The 24,459-nt window shown below is 40.8% G+C and overlaps 1 protein-coding gene across 7 annotated transcripts in view; it reads left to right on the forward strand.

The window, feature by feature from the left end:
* The first annotated feature begins 2,488 nt into the window (after positions 1-2,488).
* The window catches only part of TNRC6C (trinucleotide repeat containing adaptor 6C), a 147,590-nt gene continuing 125,619 nt past the window's right edge, over positions 2,489-24,459 (forward strand). For 5 of the 7 annotated variants that reach the window (XR_012130902.1, XM_073235987.1, XM_073235989.1 and 2 more), the window contains exon 1: positions 2,490-2,646. The gene's annotated coding sequence lies outside the window, so the exon portion shown is untranslated. Of the gene's footprint in view, positions 2,647-24,459 lie in introns of all 7 variants that reach the window. The other 2 variants (XM_073235992.1, XM_073235991.1) reach the window with 2 other exon arrangements.

The raw sequence follows: 24,459 nt of genomic DNA on the forward strand, positions 1-24,459 counted from the left end.
GTAGGTTGTTTTTTTTTTTAACCATTTTGCACATTCAGCCATGTTGAGCATGTGGTCACCTACAACTAGAATTTTTTTTTACGGGAGCTGTGTCCAACCAGATCTTCTCCATATGTCCTTACCTAGCTGAATTTTCAACTCAAGAGCTACATTTAATATTAATCCTCCTAAATGTAATTCTGTGGGGTTTGCCCATTTTTGTAGATTATTAACTCATATCTTAGTTCTGAGGTGATAGTGGCAGGGCCAGTTAAGGGGATGACAGACCCCAAATATGCACTTAGCCATTTTACAACTATGGGGACTTTACTCTCATATATTACTCAGTCTAAACAGCTGCTAGTAAGTGTCCGTGTGCTGCAGACTCGTGGCTATCATCTGCCTCAATGTTTCGGGTCAACCCTATATTCAAACTGCCACAGGCCCACATGTCAAACCATGAGTCTAATTTTGGGTTCAGAAAATATGGTCAGTATAGCATTGCCTTTCTCCAGATGCTTACATCTAAGGTAATAGAGGAGACAATTATTCTACCCTGTTTAAGCTGAGAGAGGGGATAGTAAAAAGAACAAGACATAAGTTGAGAGGTTACAATCACAATTCAACATCAAGGACAAATACTCCATTATGTAATTATGTTCAGTTTTCCAAAAGGGCAAGTTGTGCTTATTACAATGATTGGTCCACCGAGGTACCTGATTTCTCATTGATTAGGATGCTGCATATTTTGAAGATGTGACTTTGCACTCCCTCCTGGAACATGTATTAATACCTGGGATTTAGTTTGCTTCGCAGCTAAGAACTAATGTAAGTAAAACGTTGACTAGAAAAGGCAGAGAAGCCTGTGTCAGCCGCTCTGACTTCAGATCCTTCTAAGAGTTGTGGGTTTTGGGGAGGCGGGGTGGGGAGGGCAGCGGATACACAGCAATGGAGGACTTAAATATGGCAGTGAAAAGAGAGTGCGCGGTGCTCAGGGGTCCTTAAGGGAAACGAGAGCGGTAATCTGTCGTCTTTTTCATCCACAGACGTTTCAAAGCCTGACACTTGCGGTGGCAAAACTGCATTGCGAAAGTAGTGTGTCACTAACGCTCCAAGATAGGGACACGTAGACAGGGAATGGCCTCCTCACACCCCCAACTTCCAGTACCGCCGAGCCTGCACCTCGGGACGGAGAAAGCTGGTCTGCCTCCGCAACCCCTCAGAAAAACGCTGGAAATTTCCTGGTTTCAGAATCTTCTCGCGACTTGAACGTAAAGTTAAAAGGGACTTTTAAGTTCTACATCCCTTCTGACGGTACCCGCGATTAATGACAAGCGTCTATGGAGAAGGACGCGGGGTGTAGGGCTTCGGCCGGGTACCGAACGCGGGGACCGGAGACGGGGATAGAAGCGGACGCGGAGGGCTCCGCAGGGGAGGTTCCGTGGGCTGTCCCAACGCGAGGCCTCCTCGGCTCGCAGCGGGGCTCTCCCCGGGGAACGGCGGCGCGCGTACGGGTGTGTGCACGACGGGGAGGTGCAGGACGTGTGCGCGGCACCCGCGGGCCGCGCGCTAGTGCGGGCGCCGCTGCGTAGAGGGCCAGCGCCGCCGGGAGAAAATACCGCGCAGAGCCCGTATCCGGGCGCTGCCGGCCAGGGGGACCAAGTGGACGTGAGGGGGCCGGGCCGCGCCCGCTATCCCGCCGGGAGCTGCAGCACCAGAGGCGGGGAGGGACGCCACGCAGATCTTCACGTTATTCCAGCAGAGGGAAAGCCACCGCGATTGCAGGGAGCTTGCAAACGTTGGCACACCGGCGCGCTCCCCGCGCGGTCTGGGTAGCCCTAACGCGGGCGGGTATTAAGGGGGAAGGATAGGGCGTGGCCTGACCGGGACGAGCCAATGGACCGGGAAGGGGAGCGCGGGGGGCGGAGCTCAGGTGCGGAGCACCGATTGGCCAGTTGGCTCTCCGGTATGCAGATGCGGTGGAATCACGTGGTAGGGGCCGGGACGACTTCCTGTAGGAGGCCAACGCGGGGCGGGGAAGGGGGTGCGAGCGCCCCGTCTGGCTGGAGCGGGGGGAGGGGGGTTCTTGTCAGTTAGAGCAACAAGATGGCCGCGGTGGCAGCTCTGCACCTCAGCGCGACGGCCCCGGGAGCCGCAGCAGTCGCTGCCGGCCCCTCCGCCCCGCAACCCTGAGCACCACCCCGGCCTCCCCCGCCGCCCCTGACAGGGCCGTCCCCGCGCCCGCCGCGCTCCTGCTGCTGCCGCCGCGGGCCCGCCCGAGCCGGAGGCGGAGGGAGCGAAACCGGCCAAGCACCGAGCGCCCAACGTCGCCGCCGCCGCTTCGGATCCCGGGCAGCGCCGGAGCCGTCGTCCCGCCCGGGGACGCGAGGAGGAGGGCGCGTCGCGGCGTCGCCGGGGCCGGACCTGGACCTGCCGGGGCGCGCCGCCGCCCACCCGCCCGCGCCGCCGCCGCCGCTGCCGCCGCCCGCGCCGGGACCTGAGCCCACGGCGCCGGCGCTGAGCGGGCCCCCGCCGCCCGAGCGCCCCGCAGGCCCCGGGGCGGCCGCCCGAGTCGTCGTCGTCGTTGCTGCTGCCGCCACTGCCTCCAGGCCCGCATCGCCGGAGCCCCGCCGAGGAGCCGCCGCCGCCAACGGGGACGGAGCCCAGGTGAGCGTGGACGGGCCTCCGAGCCGCCGCAGCTGGCCGAGCTGGCGGCGTCGCCTTTGTTCGGCCGGGCCCGGAGCGCGAGGGGTCGGCGGGTCCGGGCGGGAAGGGATGCGCGGCACGGGGCGGCGGGAGGAGCTGCTGGCGGCGCGGAGCCGCGGCGGGCGTGCACCCTGGGAGAGGTTCGTGGTGCCGGGTGTGCAGGGGAGCCGGCGTGACTGGAGCTGATGGTGCGACGACACATTGGCTGCATGTAGGTTTTAAACTAATGCAGTTGTTGGTATCGGGTTCTGACTCTGCAGTCGCCCAGGGATTTTGCATTTCTGATGGCATGCACGAGCCCGAAGTGTCTTGGATGTAGGGCCTCCGGCGTTGTTTGGTGGGAGAGCGAAGCTGGGGCGCGCTCTGGGGGAGGGTGAAGGGCCCCTCGGGCTTATGCGGGTCTGGAATCGGGTGGGCTGCTGGCGGTGCTGCAGACTGCGGAGCACTGCTCACGAGGAAAAGGAGCCGCGCCACAGCTACCTTGCTAGCGCAGCACGTAACCCGAGCGCCTCAGTGCCACCTCTGCTCGAGTAACGCTTCATTTGCACCTTTACCTTGTGGATGAGATTTAATTAGTTGATTCGTAGCTACTAAAACGTGCCGATGCAAATATAGGGGTTCCCTGCGCGATAACTGGGCAGAGAAGCTCTTCGCTTGCAGGTCGCACGGAGCTTTGGGAATCTCAGTGAGGATGCAGGATCGCTGCTTGGATGCTGCTGGGGGCGGGGGAGGAGGAGCCGCAGATCCTAGCTGCACCCATTGCATTTTAAGGCTCTGGACCGTATCAGCGGGTCTGTACAAAATGAGTAAAAATGTCTCCAACCTTTTCCCCTGTCAGATTAAACCTCCATTTGAGTGGTCTGCCCGGTTATGTTTAGGCATGAACTGCAGATTCTGAACTCAAAATGGTGCTCTGTAGATGTCCAACTTGAGCATCTTTAAGGAGTTGCAAGTTGGTTCAGTCCATTGTGTTGCCGAGGTTCGGGTTTTCTCCTGTATCCGGTATTCACGCCGATGTGCTCAGGCCGATATAGGTGGTCAGTTTCTGATCACCGAGTAGAGTTTGCTAGTCTCTGAACGTAATTTGACTTGCAGAAGGCTTATTTTATGCAAGTTATTTTCTACATTTACAATTGAGTAATCATGGGGATGAGTGGGGACACTGGAGTTGTGGCTTGAGTGATCTCATGGGGAGGGGGGGCGGATGCTGACGATTATGTGCATAGATTCCTGACTTCCTTCAGTACTATGTGAAAAAGAATAAAGGATAAACTTAACTCCAGGCCAGATGAACTGGTTGGCAGGGGGCACCTTGAAGAAATTTACATTATTTCAGAACCACAGAGGTGGTGATGGTATTTGAACATCTTTCAGCATGACACTCCTAGGTGCTTTGTTGGGGGAAAAAAGATGCAAAATGAGGTTTTACAGATGACTAGCCCAGTTATATTATCTGAATCAATTTCATTGATGGTTTTTACAGAAGGTAATGAAAAGGTAATAATGGTCCAAACAGCTATTAGTTTGCTTACCTAGACTGAACGTTCTCTTTTTTCCTACAGAAAATTTTTAATGTTTGTATTTTCATGAGAATAGAGATTCTTAGAATCTGTTTTTCTTTAACATGTTAAGTCATAAGAAATTGATAGCCTGGAAAATGGTAATAGTGAAAGTATTGGCTTAGTTAAATTTTACTTATGGTGACACAGAAAATGTCGTCAAGCTAGCATATCCGTAAAGGAGGAGAATGGATCTACAGGTCCCAGATATCATGTATGTGTTCAGATTTGATTTTATTATGAGGCTCTAGAGTTTTTGTTTTGTTTTGGTTTTTATTATGGTATCATTGATATACAAGCTTATGAAGGTTTCACATAAGCGACCTTGTGGTTACAACATTCACCCGTATTTATCATGTCCCCCCCATACCCCATTGCAGTTACTGTCCATTAGTATAGTAAGATGCTCTAGAGTTACTACATGTCATCTCCGTGCTGTATACTGCCTTCCCAGTGGAGGCTCTAATTTTAAAAGCCTGATTTTAAGTCTTCGATGCTTCTTATCTAAATTAAAGACCTTATTGACAGGTACTTCTGTTTTACTATTAAGGTATGAAATTAAATAAGGTTGACGCAGAGGTTGTCATAAGGCTTAATCTGAACATATTTAATTGTGGATTCTGGCATTTAAATACTGGGGGTAAATGTAAATGTTTGTTTTAGGTTTTCCTCCTTATAGCCTTTATTGTTTTCTTTTCAAGTGGCTTGTGTTTTAACACAAATATTATTTTGTAACAAGTTTATACTTAGTATTAACAAGTTGGCTCAGGGATTTTGGAAGAAATAGTTGCATTAGAGTGCTGCTTATGAGTGGGGTAAACTGTTGCATTTGACTCTCAATGATTAAAATATAACTAAATCATTGGGGGAATATAGGAAACTTTAAATTACAGTGTTTCTCATCACCACCACCTTTTTGTTAAACCAGTGGGCTTTACTAAGATAAATCTGTGTGTTTCCAGATGCTATCATCTGGCTCACTTCCAAAACCAAGCCGAAGGAGGAGGTCAGGGCCGCAGAGGAGCAGCCTTTTTCCTTAGTGAGGAGAGCTTTCAGTTGGGAAGAAATGCAAGAGAAAATTCTTACAGTGCTGGCTGAGAATGCAGCGTTTGCATTACTTCCCCAACCCCCAAGTGAGGGCAGTGAAGTCCTGAATGTAAACTTAATCTTGTTAAGACTCAAGAAAGTGATGCTTTTTAAAATTTTAAATTAAAAAAGAGACTTAGTAGAAATTAGTTTATTTACCCATTATTCGATTTGCTACATAGAATGCCTTGGCATTATGTAACACTTTAAGGCTTAAGAGACATCTAAAAACTATTTAAAGGTCTTTTGGGGTCTCCCTAGTAGGAATTAGATCCATGAGATCGCATACTTATATTTTAGATGCCTGTTTACCACTCAGCCAGGATTTATTGTGCAAAGTGATCTCCAAGAAGATTTTCTAGGGAAGAGAATAGATTGGCTGTGAACTCTGAGGCTGTTCTGCATACCAGAGCAGCACAGGAGATATCAAGACTTGGGGGTGGATGCAGCAGGTAAAGATTACTTAGAGCGACTGAAGCTGGGGAAGGGGGAAAGCATGAGAGAGGACAGGGACAGGTTTATAGAAGACCTTGGACCAGGAGAAGGATGACTTGAGGGAGCAGGAGGTAGACGTCTGAGCAGGCAGTGCACAGAAGGTTCTAGCAGGTAGGGAAGAACCAGGTAACTTTGCTTTTTGTTTTGTTCTTGTTTTCTTTGGAATTGTTTTTGCTTCATTCTTGTCATTTTGAGACAATCAAATAGGTTTTATCTTGCACTACAGCTTTATTTCAGAGGGCCTTATGATGTTGTAGATGAATTGTAAGGAAATCTTTTGAAAGAGAGAATTGGTGCTGTGGTCTGTTTTGTATGGTAACTGGTTTCACAGTGAAGGTGAATGGATTTTATTTGCTTAATTAAAACAGTTAACATGTTAATTTTGTTTGAAGATGTCATAGATTTAAGTGTAGAGAGCAGAATAGCAGAATACCAAATGAGAACTGGCTTTTTTTTTTTTTCAGGTAGAGTTTACAACTTTTCTTGCTTTAAGCCTGTTTAATCATAAATTTTTACAAATTAACTTTAAAGTAATCATGCATTGTTTGTGTGACAAAATTTGTACGATAGTAGACTTTAATGCAGTAAAGATGTTCTTGATTATAAACATTCAGCTTATACACACTTCCAAGGAATATAAAAATGTAAAGGTTACATGTCAGAAAAAACTATAAAACATTGTGTAATGATTTATCTGTGACATTGAAACCAAGAAATGTGTAATCCTTGCCCAGTCAACTTGTTTTAATAACTTGATTAAAATAATCCAGAAGTTTTCTGTTGTTCATGTTCAGGTACTGCATTTGAACTGTTACTTATTTAATGAAAAGTAAAATAATGTATTTTTAAATTCTCTGGGATGTGACAAAGTTTTACATGATTAAAACATGGTAAAAATTCATACCCTTTGTGCCATTTTTGGAGTTAGCTAAAAATTAATTCTTTTCTTGGCTTTCAGAGAATGAAGAAGCTATTACAGAGATGGAGAGCTGTTGGTTACGAATGCATTCAAACTCTAGCCCTCAAAAGACTATAGAGCTGTGTGCAGAGCTAGACAATCTGGGCATCCAGCCATAAAACATCACTGCTGGAGCACAGATAGCTGTTCGCACCCTCCTGAGCCCTCCGTGGCTGCAAACCACAGCCGAGGGAGTGGCCTTGGGGAAGCAGCGCTCACTGCTATTTTGAACTTTTAATATTCCATATGGTTCTTTGAATTCCAACTACGCAGTGAGCCTTTGGTTTTCTAAGATATAGTAATGATTAAGGATGGGCAAGAATATAGCTTCTGAAATATGCCTCTTCTAGGCTCTGATGGATCTAACTATTTGCTCTAGGAAATAAGGAGTAGAGAGTTGTCTGTCCCATGGTCTCCTCTCTGTATTTGTCTCCTTGTCCCTACATTTCTTTCCTGTTGGAGAGCGACCTGCTTGAAGACATAGAGGATCACTGAACCACTTGGGCCACAACACACTAGGACCCAAAGAGAATTCTGGAATCTGTCTCCACAGAGTCTGCTGGATGCATTGGTCTGACATGGCTTGGATCCCACTTTACTTCCTCAGACACTGTTCTTGACAGAATTTTTTTTTTTTAATGTACAAAAATATGAAAGAGTGGGTAAATATGTCATCTCACCACCATTAGAAGTTTAAAGCATTTTCTGCGACCAGCATCTGTTTGTATAAATCCAAATGACCTCCTGTGACCTTCTAGAATACAAACAGCTGAACAGCTCTTTTTTTTTTAGACCCTCTTTTTCTTCTTTAGAACATTTCAGAAATTAATACTCTATAATGTCTTCATAATGTCCTTCCTTTAAAGGCCTGAACTGCAAACCTGCAGTATCACAATATCAAGTCAAATTATTCTCAGCAGGATAATCCCTGTCTGTTGAGTTCTGTACGTGCATGCAGTCTGGCTAGTGCCAAACACAAATCCATGCCCAGGTGGTTATTGGGAATCTGTGCCCTGTTGGATTCATTTTGTGTGTACAGCCTAGCTTATTAAGAGTAAGAAATCTCTCACAACTAAAATCAGTTTGCTTGGGTTGAGCCTGGCAAAGTAGTGTGTAGTTTTTATTTCCAAAGATAATTTCTTTTTAATAACTCTTTTAATAAGTAGGGAAATCTAAGTTAAAATAGCAACCGGGAATTAAAGTTAAGATCTAAAATTGGGAAATGGCAGCGTAGGCATAGCTTATCACCTTTCCAACCAATCATTGTGCTGTGAAGAGATTTTAACACAGTTGTTGAGAAATTACAAGGGGGATGTGGAATTATTGCTTGGATTGTGTTAAGTTTTCTCACACTGTATACATGTAGTGCAGAGGGGGAGGGGAAAGTGTAGGAAGGGAAATTGATAGGCTCTGTTTTTCAGGAGGCAGATGTTTTGCACAGCTTTTTGGGTAGAGAAGTGAGGTGAAGGAAGAAAGTGACGGCTATGTGGAAGCAAGTACGTTCGTGTTAGCCGAGGACAGCTGAGACTTGGGGAGAGGAGGTAGTTAGAAAGCATCCTCTTAGGTAGCCAGAGCTCCATTTAAAAATAATCTTCAAATAGGCACAACTAATATTTCAGCATTTGCTGTATGAGAGTGTGCCCAGGGACGAGAGTGTTTTCTTGTTTATTCCTCACAGCTCTCCTGGAAAGTGATTGCTTTCCTTCCTCCCATTTTACAGATAAGGAAAGGGAGGACAGAGAGGGAAGCAATTTCTACAAGATCCTACAGCTGGTAGGAGGTAAAGCCAGAATTTAAACTCAGGCAGTCCACTTGGGAGCCTTCACACATGGATAAATAACTTGGATTATTTGAATAGCTTTTTAATTAGTCTCTCTAGTCTGTGTCCCACCAACCCATCTGTGTATATTGACTGAATACTTTTGGGCACTTTATGTGTGTTGTTATCCATTCCTTAATAGCAACTGGTAAGGTATCCCCCAAATTCTAGATGGGGAAACTGAGGCTGGTGGCTGTTGAATAATTTGCCCAAAGTCAGAGTCTTGCTAGTGTGTGCCTAGGTGCTCTGATGCCAAGGTCTGAGCTCTTTAGCATCCCCATGTGCTGCCTTCTAAATCCCCAGCCTGGTCACATCATTCCTTCCTTTACTCCACAAAAACTTAATACCCTCTCTGTGCAGTGGCCACAGTAAAGACCAACATCTCCCTGTAGTCCTGGATTTATGCTACTTGGTGAGAGAGGCACCAAACAAAAACAAAACAAAGCAAAAACTGAGATAGCAATTAAATATTGTGAAGCTTCCTTAAGTTAACAAAAATCTATGGTAACATATAATTATAAGCTGTATACCATACCTCCCCTCATGGAGATGCATATCGACACACTGGGCACTTGGATAAGCCCAGAAGCAGCAGAACTGTTGCCCTTCTGTTAGCCCAGTCTTTCCCAGACCGACGTGACTACCAAACATGGTCTTCCCTTCATGCCACGTTTTAGTTCAGTGGAACAGACTTTGGGAATGCAGAAAAAGAGTGCCCGTTCATTCCGAGGGGAGAGGACCCATGGGCTGCAGTGGTCGGGCGAGACTGCACTTGGAACATGGCCTGGAAGGTTGATAGAATTTTGCTGGATTGAAAGAAACAAATGGGCAAACCATGTTAGGGGAACATTCTGGAAAGTGCCTAACATAGCACCTGGGACTCGGTGTTTTTATTGAGAAAATGAACACTGAGGGCTTACTACTGTAAGTGGAAGTTTTGTGTTGGCAGTAAGGGCCTGCGTGGGTAGAACCTCCATTCTTTGACTGGTTAGGAACTATTGATGGTTGTTGATGGGCATGACATGAACCAAATGGTAGGTTAGACACTTTCTTTGAGCTGACATACAGCAGATGGTTGGAAAATTGGAAGCCTGAAAACTGTGGCTGTCACAGTTGTCCAGGAAAGGTAATGCAAGCTTGGACAGGCATGATGGTAGGGCCAAACTGAACAGGTGTTCGGAAGAATCAGCAGAACAAAATAATGCAGAATGAGTGGTGTGAGCTGTTTATTGGAAGAAATGAGTCCATAGTGCTCCCTACTTGCCCTGAAATGTTCCAGAAAGGCTTTAAATTAAATAAAGCAGCTAATGTTAAAATGTTTGGTTAAATACATAGAGTGAGTCCTTTTAAAATGCTGATTGGGGAAAGATGACACATTAAGATAGCAGTTTTAGAAGTTTATTCTGTGAGATTCTGGGATAGAGGTTTGACTCACAGCATAAATCCCAGTATGTAATGAGCCATGCAATAATAGTGTTCTGCTATTAATTATGGTGAATAGTCTCAACAAAATCAAATTTTCTTAGTACCTTACACATAAGAAAATATTAACTTGGACTTTATGTAACAGTCCCAGATACATTGTAAAATTTCTACATGTGGAAACTATATAGAAAAGAGAGAAAACAGATCTTCAAATATTTCTAGAAAATGTTAGATCAGATAATAACAAATAGTGTGCCAGTGTTCATAGAGGCTGTGTTGAAGTTACTAGAACTTTTTGAAGGTTAGATAAATTTAACAGATTCCCTAAACTTAAATGATAATAGATTCTTTTTTTGTTCTGCAGAGTGGGGTGGGGAAGCTTTAAAACAGACAAAAATATTATTTTTTTACCCCAGTCAGGTAACGAATTTGAATCTTAGCCACTGGCATACCTCTGCGTGTTTATAGGTTTGTCTTTAATCGATGAGCACAATTCGAAACCCCAGCACAGCCCTTTACAGCTCAGTGCTGTGCCGAAGAGCCTTCCTCCTTGTCAGTCACCTCTGCCCTGGATTTTGAGTTACTTCATAGTAGGGGTAATAACAGGTAGTAGGGGTAATAACATGTTTGTAATATCTGTAGCATTTTTGTGGATGTGAAGGTAAACATTTTCAGTTTTGTTTTGAATCGTCTCTTTTCTTCAGAGATACTGCTTCCACAAATGATGGTAGAGGGAAGGGTTTTTTTTTAGTCTTTCTGGGATAGTGACCAACCAACCATATCTTCAGCTAGTCAGCCCAGCAGGTGTGGGTGTACCTGCAGGTGTGAGGAATTTCGTGGATGAGGCCATCTTAACAGCCCCCAGTGGGATGCCGTGCACGTGTTTTCTGTACCTATAGGGATGGACAGTTTCCTATCCCTGAGAACCCTAGGCACTGCAATATACCAGTAAGTACCACTGACCAAATTATGAAGAAATAATGTGTGCCGTTTCTGATAGATGTTTGAATTTTAGTCATGATAGATGAATTACGAAAAAATTATTGGTTTGCCTTTCACAGATCCGGTGACTATCTTCAGATACTAGTCCACTGGAAAAATGAGTGTCCCTACTACTGAGATCATTCTGGCCAATCCAGGGTGTCCGGTTACCATATATTAAGTCTGTTATTCTGTTCTCTTCTAGGGGGCCTCTTGGAAATCAGATAGAATTTTAAAAGGATATTGTCAGAATCTTTTTCCTTGAAATCAACTTATGTAGACTCATAATTTAAGTACTCCTTTAGTGAAATTATTAGATTTGGTCATTTAGCTGACACACATGCCTATTTAACCACTGATGGCAGATTTTTTTATTTTGTAGATCCATGGCCTAAGAAAATGGTTTTTCTCTTTAGCTTGTGATTTTCCAACTAAATCTCAAACTGGTGGACGGTGATTTCAGAATTCAGACTTTAAGATCACTTGAAAGTTTTTCTTCCTGTTTATTTGTCTTCCCCATGACGTTTTCCCCCATTTCTTCATTCATTCTTTTCATGTTCACAAATTTTTTTCTTTTTTACATTTTCTCCTGTGAGACTTCACACCTCAGAGAAGGGCACTTGGATAAGCCTTAGGCAATAGGGCAAACAGTCTGCTCTTTTTCATTTCCGTGTGTTGTTATGTTGCTAAGCCAGTTTGCTCTTAAGATATAAATTCACAGCTGGAGAAAGGATTCTAAACTTTAATAATAGCTGTAATTTTTTGAGTGCTTATCATGTGCCAAGTACAGAGTGCTTAATGTCTCGTCTTTTCTCACCAGTAGATGAGGAAATCGAGGCAGCTGGGAATGGTCAGGCCCACCTCATTGCAGCGAGCAAGCTCCCAACTGTTCTGTTGTTCCACTTCATTCAGACGGACAGTGATTTTCATTTTTTAAAGATCTAAGAGATTTGTGGCATCTGATGTTGTTTTTTAATTAAAAATTCTATCAAGTGTAACATAACCTGTCTAATGGGTTCATAGCCCCTAGTATTGTCATTTGGGGCTCTAAAAATATATTAAGAGAAAACTAACTTTGATGTGTTTGTAAGAAATGTTATTTATATTTGAAAAAGCTGATAGTAAATCCTCTTTTCTCCCTGATTTCTAACTTTGTTGTCTAGAATGCAGCTTAGGCAGGAGCATGTCCTTGAGACAAACATAGATCTCCTGCATTTTTTTTTCCTACCACAGTAGCAGGTTTTTCTTGAAGCATTATTTGAAAATTAATGTCACAAAAAATGTTAAGCCCATTTAAAAGGATTCTAGTTTTGATCCAAATTATAAAAAGTGGGAAGACATTTCTGTAAAAATCTGTGTCACCTTGAAACTGGGATGCTTTAGTTAAGGGGGTAAGCTAGTAGAAGTCAGCTGCCTTTGATGCGTGAAAGGGGCATATGAATGGGTGATAACTGTCTTCCCTCTCATTCAGCTGCTTCCTATTCAATATCAAATCTCAGTTGGAAAGCAATTTCCCTAACTTGGCCCATTTTTCTTCCGTATTTTATCTTTCTGGTTCTTCAATACAAAAAGTTTGAAGGAAATGGAGTGTTGTGAGCCCTGGTAGATGTGTAAGGAGATTCAGCAGACATGTGCTTTGGAATAAGGACATGACCTTTTGTTTCATCATCTGGCTCCCCACTTGGAAAGGTGACAGTTTTGCTTCTTCACTTCGGTTCCACACTTTTCAGGAGAGAGGTGTGTTCAGTGACTGCGATTGGTAGAGAGGCATATGGATGTACAAAAAAGGATCTTGTTTTAGTAACAAGGACAATTTAAGGATGTTATAATTTTAGTAAACACATATGCAGTAAGCCTGACATTAACAAATCCATATTGTAAAATTTCTGTTTATTTGGAGGCCTAGATCTCTTGATATCATTTTCCTGTTATTAACACTTCCATTAGTTATAGGTATGACATGTTACCATGTAATAATGTTTATTTCACATCCATGGCTTATAGTGCTTGCATTGACTTTTCTCCTTGCCAGATCAAATTCTAAATGTCCTAACATACCTAGCATGACACCAGTCTCCTTCATGAAGTCATCTCTAACTTCATTCATGTAAAATTTCTCTATATTCAAGCTTCTGGTGACCTCGTTCAGACCTGTGACTTTAAATACCACACATGCCCTGAAGACTCCTAAGTTTTGTATTGCCAGCCTGGACTGCTCCCCAGACTCAGTATTTGCGTGCTCAGGTGCCTTCTCCACATCTCCACATGACTGTCGAATGATCATTTCCATCTCACAGCTCCCAGTCTGAACTCCTGCCCTTGACCCCACGTCCGCCCTGCTTGTACTCCTCCCCTTGTTATGGAGAACACTCCATCCTAGTTGTCCAGTTGAAAACTTTGGAGTTGCTCCTTAACTCCTCTTTCTCTCCATGTACAATCCATAAGAAATTAAAAAAGAGATTTATAAATAACCCATCGGTCAAAGAAAAGATTACAAGGGAAAGTCAAAATATTTTGAACTGAATTTAAGAAAGAAAACATAACATACAAAATTCATGTGCTGCAGCCAAACTATTCTAAGAGGGAAATTTATAGCTTTCAATGTCTTTATTTAGAAAAGGAGAAAGATCATAAATCAATAATTTAAGCTTTCACCTTATGAGTCCAGAAAGTGAGGAATAAGCGAAACCAATAGCAAAAGCAAAAGGAAGGAAACAAAGATTAGAATGAAAATCAATGAAGTAGAAAATCCAATAGAGAATGAAACAGAAAAACAGTAGAGAAGGTCAATAAAACTAAAAACTGGCTAATTGAAAAGAACAAAATTGACAAACATGTAGCTACATTGACTGAGACAAACTGAAAAGATACAAATTACCAAAATCAAGAATGAAAGAGGAGACATGAGTACTGGCCTTAAAAAAATTAAGTAGGATACTGTGAATAAATTTATGCTAACAAATTATAAAGCTTAGATAAAATGGGGAAAAATCCTAGAAATGGATTTATTACCAAAACTGACTCAGGAAGAATGAAAAATCTGAATAGACATACAACAAGTAAAGAAATTGAATTGATAATTAAAAATCTTAACACAAAGTAAAACCTAAGTCATCTTGTCTTCACTGGTGAATTCTGTCAAACACACAAAGAACTACTACCAAGTCTTCACAAGTATTTCCAGAAGAAAAAGGAGAAGGAAATACTTTCCAGCTGCTTCTGTGAGGCTAATATTGCCATGATATTAAAGCCAAAGAAATTACAGAAATTACAAGAAAATACAACTCCAGCTCAATGTCTCTTATAAATGTAAACACAAAATACTTGAGTCATATATTAGGAAGCCAAGTCCAGCAACATATAAAAAGGATTATTTCCAAGTGGGATTTATCCCAGGACTGCAGGTTTTGGTTAACATCCTAAAATCACTTAATGTAAAATACCAAATTGATAGAATAAAAGACATAAACCACATGAACATCTCAATAGATACAGAAAAAACATTTGACAGAATCAAACACTGATTCATGGTAAAAGCTCACAGCTAAAATCTAGGTATAGAAGGGAACGTCTTCAACTTGATAGATAGCATATTGGAAAAAACATACAAAACACAGGAAGTTAACCTTGTGCTTAAGTGGGAATGACTAAATGACTACTTTTTCCTGAAGTCAGGAACAAGATAAGAATATCCATTCTCTTCACCTCTGTTCACATTATACTGGGAATTCCATTCTAACCTGTGTAATCAGGTAAAAAGAAGACAAAAGACATCTAGATTGGAAAGGGAGAAGTAAAACTAGCTGCTCTGGTCCAGAGATGACATGACTCTGTATGTAGAAAAACCTAAGGAACCCACAAAAAAAGCTTCTAGAACTAGTAAACAAATTTAGCAAGGTCCCAGGACATAAGATCAATCTACAGAAATCATTTGTATTCTATAACTAGCAGTAAACAATTTGAAAATGAGATTTAACAATTTCATTCACTATAGTATCAAAAATAATTAAATATTTGAGAATAAATTTAATAAAAGAAGTGAAAGACCGTTTACACTGAAAAAACTACAAAACATTGCCTAGAGAGATGAAAGAAACTAAATAATTGGCAAGACATTTTGTGTCAGTGAATGAGAGGACATAATATTGTTAATGTAGCGATTCTGAATTGATGTGGATATTCAATGCAATCCCATCAAAATCCAAGAAGGATTTTTTTTGCAGAAACTGACAAATTTTTTCTAAAATGTTTATGAAAATGCAAAAGACTTGGACCAGCCAAAATGATTTTGACAGATAACAAAGTTAACGGACTTAAAATTCCCAATTTATACATAAAGCCAAAGCAATTCAAACAGTGGTACTGGCATATGGACAGACATATAGTCAAGTGGAGCAGAATTGAGTGTTCAGAAATAAGCCTTTACATTTATGGTGAACTGGTTTTTGACAAAGGTGCCAAGGCATTTCAGTGTGGGAGAAGGATAGTCTTTTCAATAAATGTTCTGGGACATTTGGATTGGATATCCACATGTTTAAAAAAAGGTGATTTAGACCCTTATCTCACACCATATGCAAAAATGAACTCAAAGTGGGTCATAGACTTAAATGTAAGAACTGAAACTATACAACCATTAGAAAAATGTAGGAGAAAATCCTCATGACCTTTGGCTAGACAAAGAGTTTAAAGATAAAACACCAAAAGCATGATCCATAAAAGAAAAAAGTTGATAACTTAGACTTCATCAAAATTAAAAACTTTGTGTTTCAAAAGAGACCATTAAGAACATGTAAAGCCAGTTCACTGTCTGGAAGAAAATATTTGCAAACTGTAGCTGATAAAGGACTTATATGCAGAATATATAAAGAGCAGCTCTGATAATAATAGGACAAAGTACCCAATTAAAAACGGACAAAAGATTTCAAGCAACATTTCACCAGAAAAGATACACAAATTGCTAATAAGCACATAAGACGCTCAACATCAGACAATTGGGGAAATGAAAATGAAGATCATGAGATACCACTTCAGATCCACTAGAATGGGTGTAAGTGAAAGGACAGGCAGTGACAGAAATGAGGAGAAATAGGAAACATCTTAACACTGCTGTTGGGGAATTGCTTGGTGTAGCTGCTTTGGAAAACAGTTTGGCAGTTTCTTGAAAAGTTAAACATAAATTTACTGAATGACCCAGCAGTTACGCTTCTAAATTTATCTATCCAGTACAGGTAAAAACATATCTCCACCCCAAAACATGAATGTGAATGTTGTTCATAATAGCCGGTAATTGAAAACAACTCAAATGACTGAATTGGTAAGTGGATACAAGGAATGTGGATGGATATACATACAGTGGAATATTATTCAGCATTTAAAAAATGAAGTTTTAATAGATGCTACAGTGTGGGTGAATCTCAAAAACATCTTACCAAGTGGAAGCAGCCAGATTTCATTTATATGACATTTTGACAAAGGGTGAATCTACAGGACCCAGAAGCACATTAATGGGCTGTCTGGGGGCTAAGAGTAAGAATGGGGATTGACTGCAAAATGGCATGAAGGATCTTCAGGGAGTAATGAAAATGTTCGAAAGCTGGATTATGGTTGTGACCCTACAACTCTGTAAATTTACTATGAATCTTCTCTTTTGAGGAGAAAAAGCTATCCTTATTTCTTAGGACTTCCATGCATGTTAAGATGTATATACCTATAAGACATTTTCATCTTATTTTGTATTAAAAATAAGAGGACTGTTTTCTGTGTGTCTAGTTTTTGCTTGGTTTTATTTTGAGTTTATATCACCATTGCTAGTTAATGTTCTTTATAGTCAAGGTGATAATGGATTACCAACAACAGTATTATTAACCAGCCTTATATCTTATTTGTCTGCTATGTTTCCAAGAATAAGTCTTAATTAATTTAAACTATTTAAACTAGTTCTGTGGGGTTTCACAGATCTATGGGGTTTAGAGAGAAGAAAACTGAAACCAAAGAGGTGGTATGACTTACCTCAAGATCCAGACAATCCTGGATTTAAACCCAAGTCTTACAGACAACTAGTTTTACGATTTTTGGCATAGGTAAATGAGCAAAGGAAAAAAGACAATTTATAAAACATATTAGCAAGCAAACATATTTTTTAAATTTATCTTGCCACTAACCAAAGAAACGCCAGTGACTTAGAATTTTTATGAGCATATCCCGTTGGCAAAGTTTAAATATAATCTTGAAGAGAAGGAGAAAAATTCTTCCACTCATATGTTGCCAGTGACAGTGCGGCCGTGATGTGGGCACAAATGCCTCCAGGCAGTGACAGTGATAATGTCTGTACAAGGCTCAAGTTCCTTCCTTATGCTGATGAGGTTATTTTTTAAGCATCTTTATAGTTTTTTTTCTCTCATATAATAAACTGCACATACTTAAAGTACACCACTCAGTAAGTTTTGATACGCATATACATCTGTGAAACCATCTTCACAATCAAGATGATGAGCATGTCCATGGAGGTTAGGTGTTGAAGTATGTTGGTGGTACTGGTGGGACAGTGCACTGGCGCAGGATGAGAAGCATAAACCAGGTGACCACTGGAAGGTGGTGTGGAGGGAATAGGGGTGCCTCCTTTATAATACTGCTTAATGCAACACATTGCAGTTTTTAAAATATTTGTCATTCTTGTAGGAAGGTAATTATCTCCTGAATATTACTTGGACTTGTGGAGGTAAAATCTGTTATTTTGAAAATACAGAAAAGTGTTGTGGTTGGGAGACTTTTGGACCTCATACACATGTAAAATTTCAACAACAGAAATGGGAGCCAGCATATGGTTGCCATCTTTTAGTCCTGCCACATAAAACATTTGAGTAAAAACCACTACCATCCACTCTTACCATTACCTCATGAAAGAAAAAAACATTCCATGCAAAGAAGTAGAAAGGGTACTGTCTTAGATGAGAGTCCTATAAACTGAATGTAACTTAGGAAAATTGTCCTACATCATCCTTATTTTTCTCATTCTGTGGTGTTATCTCGAAGTTATTTTGATTGTGGGGATGGTTTCACAGATGTATATGTATATCAAAATTTATTGAGTGATATTTTTATATAAAGTATATAGGCTTTTCATGTAAACATATGCATTTTGTTGCTCTCATTAACTGATAACCAGCATTTGAGGACTGCTGGAGTCAGTGTGGTCTTGGAAATTATCTGCCCAATTCTGGGTTAGATTTCTAGGAATGCCACTTACTAGCTGGGTGACTTTGGATTTACTTTTTAGTTTCTCTGAGCCTTTGTTTGTTCATCTGGAAGAAGTGGATAATAATGCCTGCTACAGGATAATTGTATGAATTAAATGAGATAGTGCATAAATTTGACATTGTAGGTGCACATTATCTTCCGTGTATTCAGCCCTGCGCAGTCTATTGTATCACACGTTTGCACTGTCATTATCAATTTGTATATTACTGTAATTTCAAAGGAGTGATTCAGGTGTAGAGAGTGGTATTATTTTAACCCTATGATAGATGTGACCATAGTAATCACTATGGTGTGATTTTCAAGGTGTGGGAGGAGGGTTGTTTTACCCTGAAAACATCCATAAATGCTGGCATATAAAATTACTGCTTGAGCAGAATCTGTGGGATGGAGATTGAATCTGTATTCTTTGTAGACTATTAGGATTTGTTCTTGTGACGATCATATTGTCAGTTTAATTTACTGTATTCACACAGAGAAGCCCCAGTCAGGTTTCAAATCGGCCTCCTGTGGCATTTAATTATCATAATGTAGTAAAGCTTTATTCAATAAGATCAGATACCTAAGAAATACACAGTCACTTAGTCACATACATAAAGCTTGGTTTTTCCCTTAATTTTTGAAGTACATTAGAGAGAGAAAATAGTGTGTGTGACATATTGCTGTGTGGCGGGCAGACAGTGTGCCTTGTCTGCCAGTGTTCCTGGTTGGCATGTATCTTAGAGACTTCCTACCTTTTATGTTGGTTGTATATGTGTACATTTTTTCTTTAATCTGTTAGATTATAAACTCCTTGAAGAGAGGATCCATGTTTAATTCTTTTCATTTTTATAAAACTTACTGATTTACACATAGTAGCCATTCAGTAAATACTTCTTCATTGATTGAGTAACTACATCTTCACGTGTATTAGATTACTGACACTGCTGGTACGAACTATCTCCAAAGTTTGATGACCTTTCTGGCAATGAGAGTAGAATGAGCAATAATACTCCATTTTCAAGCCCACTAAGAGCTTTCCTAGATCTATAATCTCCAGTAATTTTTAAACTTTGGGTAATGAAAAGCAATTCCCTGACTCAAAAATAGTAGATATTGATGACCTAGTGCAAAACAAAACACAACATTTGGGTCAAAAGGAACAACATTTATTGAGCCTTAGCTTTGTGCTGGGAAAGGATTTAACTTTTTAAGTTGTCACAGAACCTTTTGAGAATGTAGGTAACCTGAATAAAACAGGGAAGGAATTTTAATTATAAAAGAAATTAGCTTCAAAAGTTACTTCTTTTCAGATGTTAATAAAAATTAATTCTTCCATTTTTATATTTATTGTGTATATTGACTCAACTTTAAAAAGAGGGAAAGCTATTTGGTTTACTTTATGAAGCTAGCATAATTATGATACCAAGAACATGAAAATGATAACAAAGGTAACTTTATATTTTTGTCAGATAAACTGACAATCTTCAATAATTTACCAGAAAGTATAATTCATCAGTGTTAGTACTGTTTCTTTAAAATCACTTTCTAAAGAGAATTTGAGACAAATGTAATAGCAGCATATTAAATCAGTAGAATAGTAACAGCAAGTACAGTTTATCTTGGGAATGCAAAAAACTTCATATTCTACTAGTAGTAGTAGATCAAGTAAGAAAATTATTAAGATTGTCTTGATTGCTGCCTGGAAAGTCAGTGAGTACACTTCATTATCTTTGGTGGAGACTTCTGCTTCTGACTAAGGCAGACCAGCTACATCCGACCAACCCTGCTGCCAAGAACTAAAAAAGTTAGGTCAAATATAAAAAACAGCCATATTTGAAGGCATTGAGGACTTTGAGGGGCCAAGAATCCTGAAAGAAGGGAGGTCTGAAGAGGCAGGTTAAACATTTGGTACCATATGACCCCTGAGAGGCACTTGCCAGCTCAAAAATTCTGACTGAAAAGCTGAGCAGAAAACAGGTTGAGAAGCTAAGTAGTGTTGAGTGAACTTGGGAGGCTGGAGGCACAGAAGGGAGTTGAGAGTGACAGGGGGAAGGACCCTGGCATACATCTCAAACTTTTGGTTAGCCGCCCCCCAAACCCATGGCAAAAGTTTTACCCTGGGAGTAATGATGTGGATGTAAGGATGATGCTGCAGTCCAACCCTCACCAAAACTGAAACTCAGTTTTTAATTGGCTGAAATAGATTACAATGATTCACCTCTATTCTTACTTGCTTGTCAGAAGCAGAAGTAAATCCTTCCTAGAGGAAGGTGACATCATCCAGAACCTCAGATTATCTCCACATGTTCCACATGCAGTGACTAACATTCAGTGAAAACACAGGCATAGAAAAAGCCTGAAAATCAAGAGTGAAAACAGGACTCCCACAGAAGGTCCAGATATTAAGGTTATCAGACTTGGACTTCATGATTAACATTGATTAATATGTTCAGAAAACTAACATATGGAGCAGTTAAGCAGAAAACGAAGCTGTGAAAAAATGGAAATTCTAGAATTGAAAAGTACAATAACAGAGTAGTTTGATAGCAGATTAATCATGGCTGAAAAGAGCATCAGTGACCTAGAAGATAGCTAAGAAGAAAGTGTGCATGCTGAGGCACGGAGATGGGAGAAGGGGAGGGGAAAGAACGACACATAAGAGGCAGGTGGGACTCTACTGAAGTCCTAAATGCCTGCAATTGGAGTCTCAGAAGGAGAGGAGAAAGTATAGATCAGAAGCACTGTTTAAAGAGAGAACAGCAGAGATCTTCTAAACTGATGTAAGCCGTCAAGCCACAGGTTTAAGAATCACTACATACCTAAATAAAAAATATAAAGAAAGAAGAAAAATTGCTAAAAACCAAAGCAAGTCTTAGACTTAGCCAGAGGAAAACAAAGGCACATTACCTTCAGAGGAGCAACTAACAGTTAACTTTGCAGAAGATGCGGAAATCTGAAGACAGTGGAATGATATCTTCAAAGCGTTTAAAGACAATAACTGCCAACCTATAAATTTTTATCAAGCAAAAATAAAGGTAGAGGATAGGCATTTTCAGACATACAAAAACTGAGGAGAATTCATCACCAGCATATCCACACTAAAGGAACTATGAAGAGAGTTCTTCAGGTAGGTAGGAAATTTCCCCAGATGGAAGCATGGAGATGCAGGAAAGAATGAAGAACAGTGGAACGGGTAAATGATGAATGCAGGGGTACCTTGGAGAAATTTTGGGTTTAGTTCCAGACTGCTGGAATAAAGCAAATACCACAGTAAAGCCAATCAGATGAGTTTTTGGTTTCTCAATGCATATAAAAGTCATGTAGTTTATGAAGTGTGCAATATAGCATTATGTAAAAAAAAAAAAGCATACGTATCTTAATTTTAAAATACTGCTGAAAAATGATCATCATCTGAGCTTTCAGCAATCTTCAGGTTTCTTAAAACAAGACAGCAGTGAAGTCGGCCACATCAATTGACTCTTCCTTTCACTCTTAAATTTAGAAGTGATTGTAGGTTTATCAGTTGGCCTAATTTCAATATTGTTGTCTCAGGGAATAGGGAGACCCGAGGAGGAGGAGAGAGAGAGAGAGAGAGATGGGGGAACAGCCAGTCAGTGCATCAGTCAGAACACATTTATCAACTAAGTTTGCCATCTTCTCTGGGCGTGGTTTCATGGCATCCCAAAACAATTACAGTAGTAATATCAAAGATCAGTGATCACATGGTAAATATAATAGCAGTGAGAAAATTTGAAATATTGCTAAAATTAACACATGACAGAGACATGAAATGAGTAAATGTTGTTTGGAAAATGGTGCTAATAGTTTTGTTCAATGCAGGGTTGCCACAAACCTTTTAGTATGTTAAAAACACAGCATCTGCAAAATGCATGCAGTAAAGCAAAGCACAGTGAAATAAGGCATGACTGTAACTCTAAAGTACGATTAACTGTATAAAACAGGAAAAAGTGACAACAGTGACATAAAAAGCAGGAAGAGGGTAAATATAGTTTAAATATCCTAAGGCCCTTGTAATTTATATTTAAAAAGTCTGATGAGTCTGGGATATATGATGTAATATCAAAGGCAGCCCTTCCCAACCATACTTAGGGAGAGAATCACATCCTAATGCCCAAAGATGGATTGACAAACCTCAGCCACGAGCCAAATCCAGCCTGCCGCCTGGCTTAGTAAATCATTTTATTGGAACGCGGCTGTGCTCATTAGTTCACGTATCATCTGTGGCTGCTTTCATGCTACAATGCCGGAGTTGAGTGGTTGCAGTGGAGACTGTGGAGCCCACAAAACTCAAATATTTACTATCTACCCTTGTTAGAAAATGTTTGCCAACTTCTGTGTAAAGCATCCTTTGTATATAGTGAATTAACTTCTTTGCATCTGGAATGGCATAAGCTATTTATCATCCTTGGAAGAATTGAAAAAAAACAGATTATTTTCTGTAAGACATAATTCTCTGATGGAACTTCAGTTGAGAAAAGCTGCTCCACAGTAGCCACTAAAAGAAGAGAAAGATAATTTATAGCTACCAAGCTAATAAAGAAATAAAGGGGGAAATGGAATCATAAAAAAATACTTAATGGTCCAAAAGAAGACTATTTTGAAAGGAGAGAGGGAAAAAAAGGAACATGAATAGGTGGGACAAGTACAAAATGAGTAGTAATATGGTTAATTTAAATGATAACAGTCCAAATAGACTTCAAGGCGAGACATCCCTAGAAATAAAGAAGGAAATTTCATAATAAAAATTTAGTCAGTACTCTAGGAAATTTGTATGTACATAATAACAGCTTCAAAATACAGAAAGCAAAAAACAGAAAAGGAGAAAAGGAGAAAATCATTATCACCATTTTTCCTGTTAGACAAATTCAGAAAATAGGGTATTTGTTTAATGTGGTACAAATGATCAGACCAACTTTCCATATACTTAATGGTAAAACCCTAAAAGCACTCTTTCACTCTTGTTATACTATACCTAATAGCCCACTCACAGAATTTCTGCTTTGCATCCTAGCAACTTTAACTCTGCTGGGGTTTGGAGTTCTTACTTTCCAAGTGTGGGGATGCCTCTGCCAGAGAACACAGAATAGTTCCATTGAATTTGAATAGGAGGCTCCTACCCACTTGGGTGTCACTTTATGTCACTGAGCCAGAGGGGTTACTTTACTGACTGGAGTGCATAATCCTGATGACTGAAGGGAAATGGGGGTGATACTACCCAGTGGGAACAGGGAAGACCGTGAACTCGGGGTCCTCTGGAGTGTCTTAAATAAGGACTTCTATGCACACTAGTAAAGGGTGTTGAAAAACTGCAGCATCCCAAAAAAGGCAGGTCTGTTGAGGAGTCAGGTCCTTCATGAATGAAGGTTTGGGCCATCCTGTCATGTTGAAAACTCATCAGACTCAATTTCTGATTGAGAACAAAGAAAATATGAGAGAGAAAATGGGGAGAAAAGTCATGGACACCATCCATGACCTCATGACCAGATATAGAAATGAGAATTGTAGTAACTTAGCATATGTTTTCCTGCTTGTTATTCTGTATGTTTAACTCTTCCTTTTCTTCTTCCCCTTATTTGATATATATGAATTGTTGGGACTGATTTGCCAGTTTAGTCTTAGTGGGACTGAATTTAACTCAAGTTAACATAGCCAGTGACAGGTGCAGTTGGGACTGTTAGGTCTGTGGCTGCTCGTTTTGGGGAGAGCATGAGAGCGTCTCCATTTATAGGAAGATGCTTTGTGCTGTTAGGTGGAAATAGAGTTGTTCCGATGCTTTTTTTATGTAAGTTCAAATGTGTGTAGCCGGTGTTCATGGAAGTCAAGTAGCCATAGGAATGGACTGTTCCAGTTATTGATTTGTCACTCATCTCCCAATCTGTGTCAGTCCAAATCCATCTATGTCTGGCCTTGTGATACTAGAGCACAGAAAGCATTTCCCTTTGGCTAGCTGGCTTTGTCTGCCTTTGTCAATATGGGGCACTGGAGGAATACACTGTGAGGGGAAAGAGAGAGGCAAGGAGGGCTTCTTTTCCCTTCCTGGTTCCTGTGTTCTCTTTTTTTATTGTAGCAGTCAGCAGATAGGTGTCTGGGAGTCCTGGTAGTTCATACCTCAGGAGCACTTACAGAGCAGCTTTGGTCCACCTGTACCCTTGGGGAAGATTATCTGCCACTCAGTAGGGTCCTTGGGTGGACCA

The sequence above is a fragment of the Manis javanica genome, chromosome 4 (genome assembly GCF_040802235.1).
Source record: "Manis javanica isolate MJ-LG chromosome 4, MJ_LKY, whole genome shotgun sequence".
In the NCBI taxonomy this organism is placed as follows: Eukaryota; Metazoa; Chordata; class Mammalia; order Pholidota; family Manidae; genus Manis; species Manis javanica.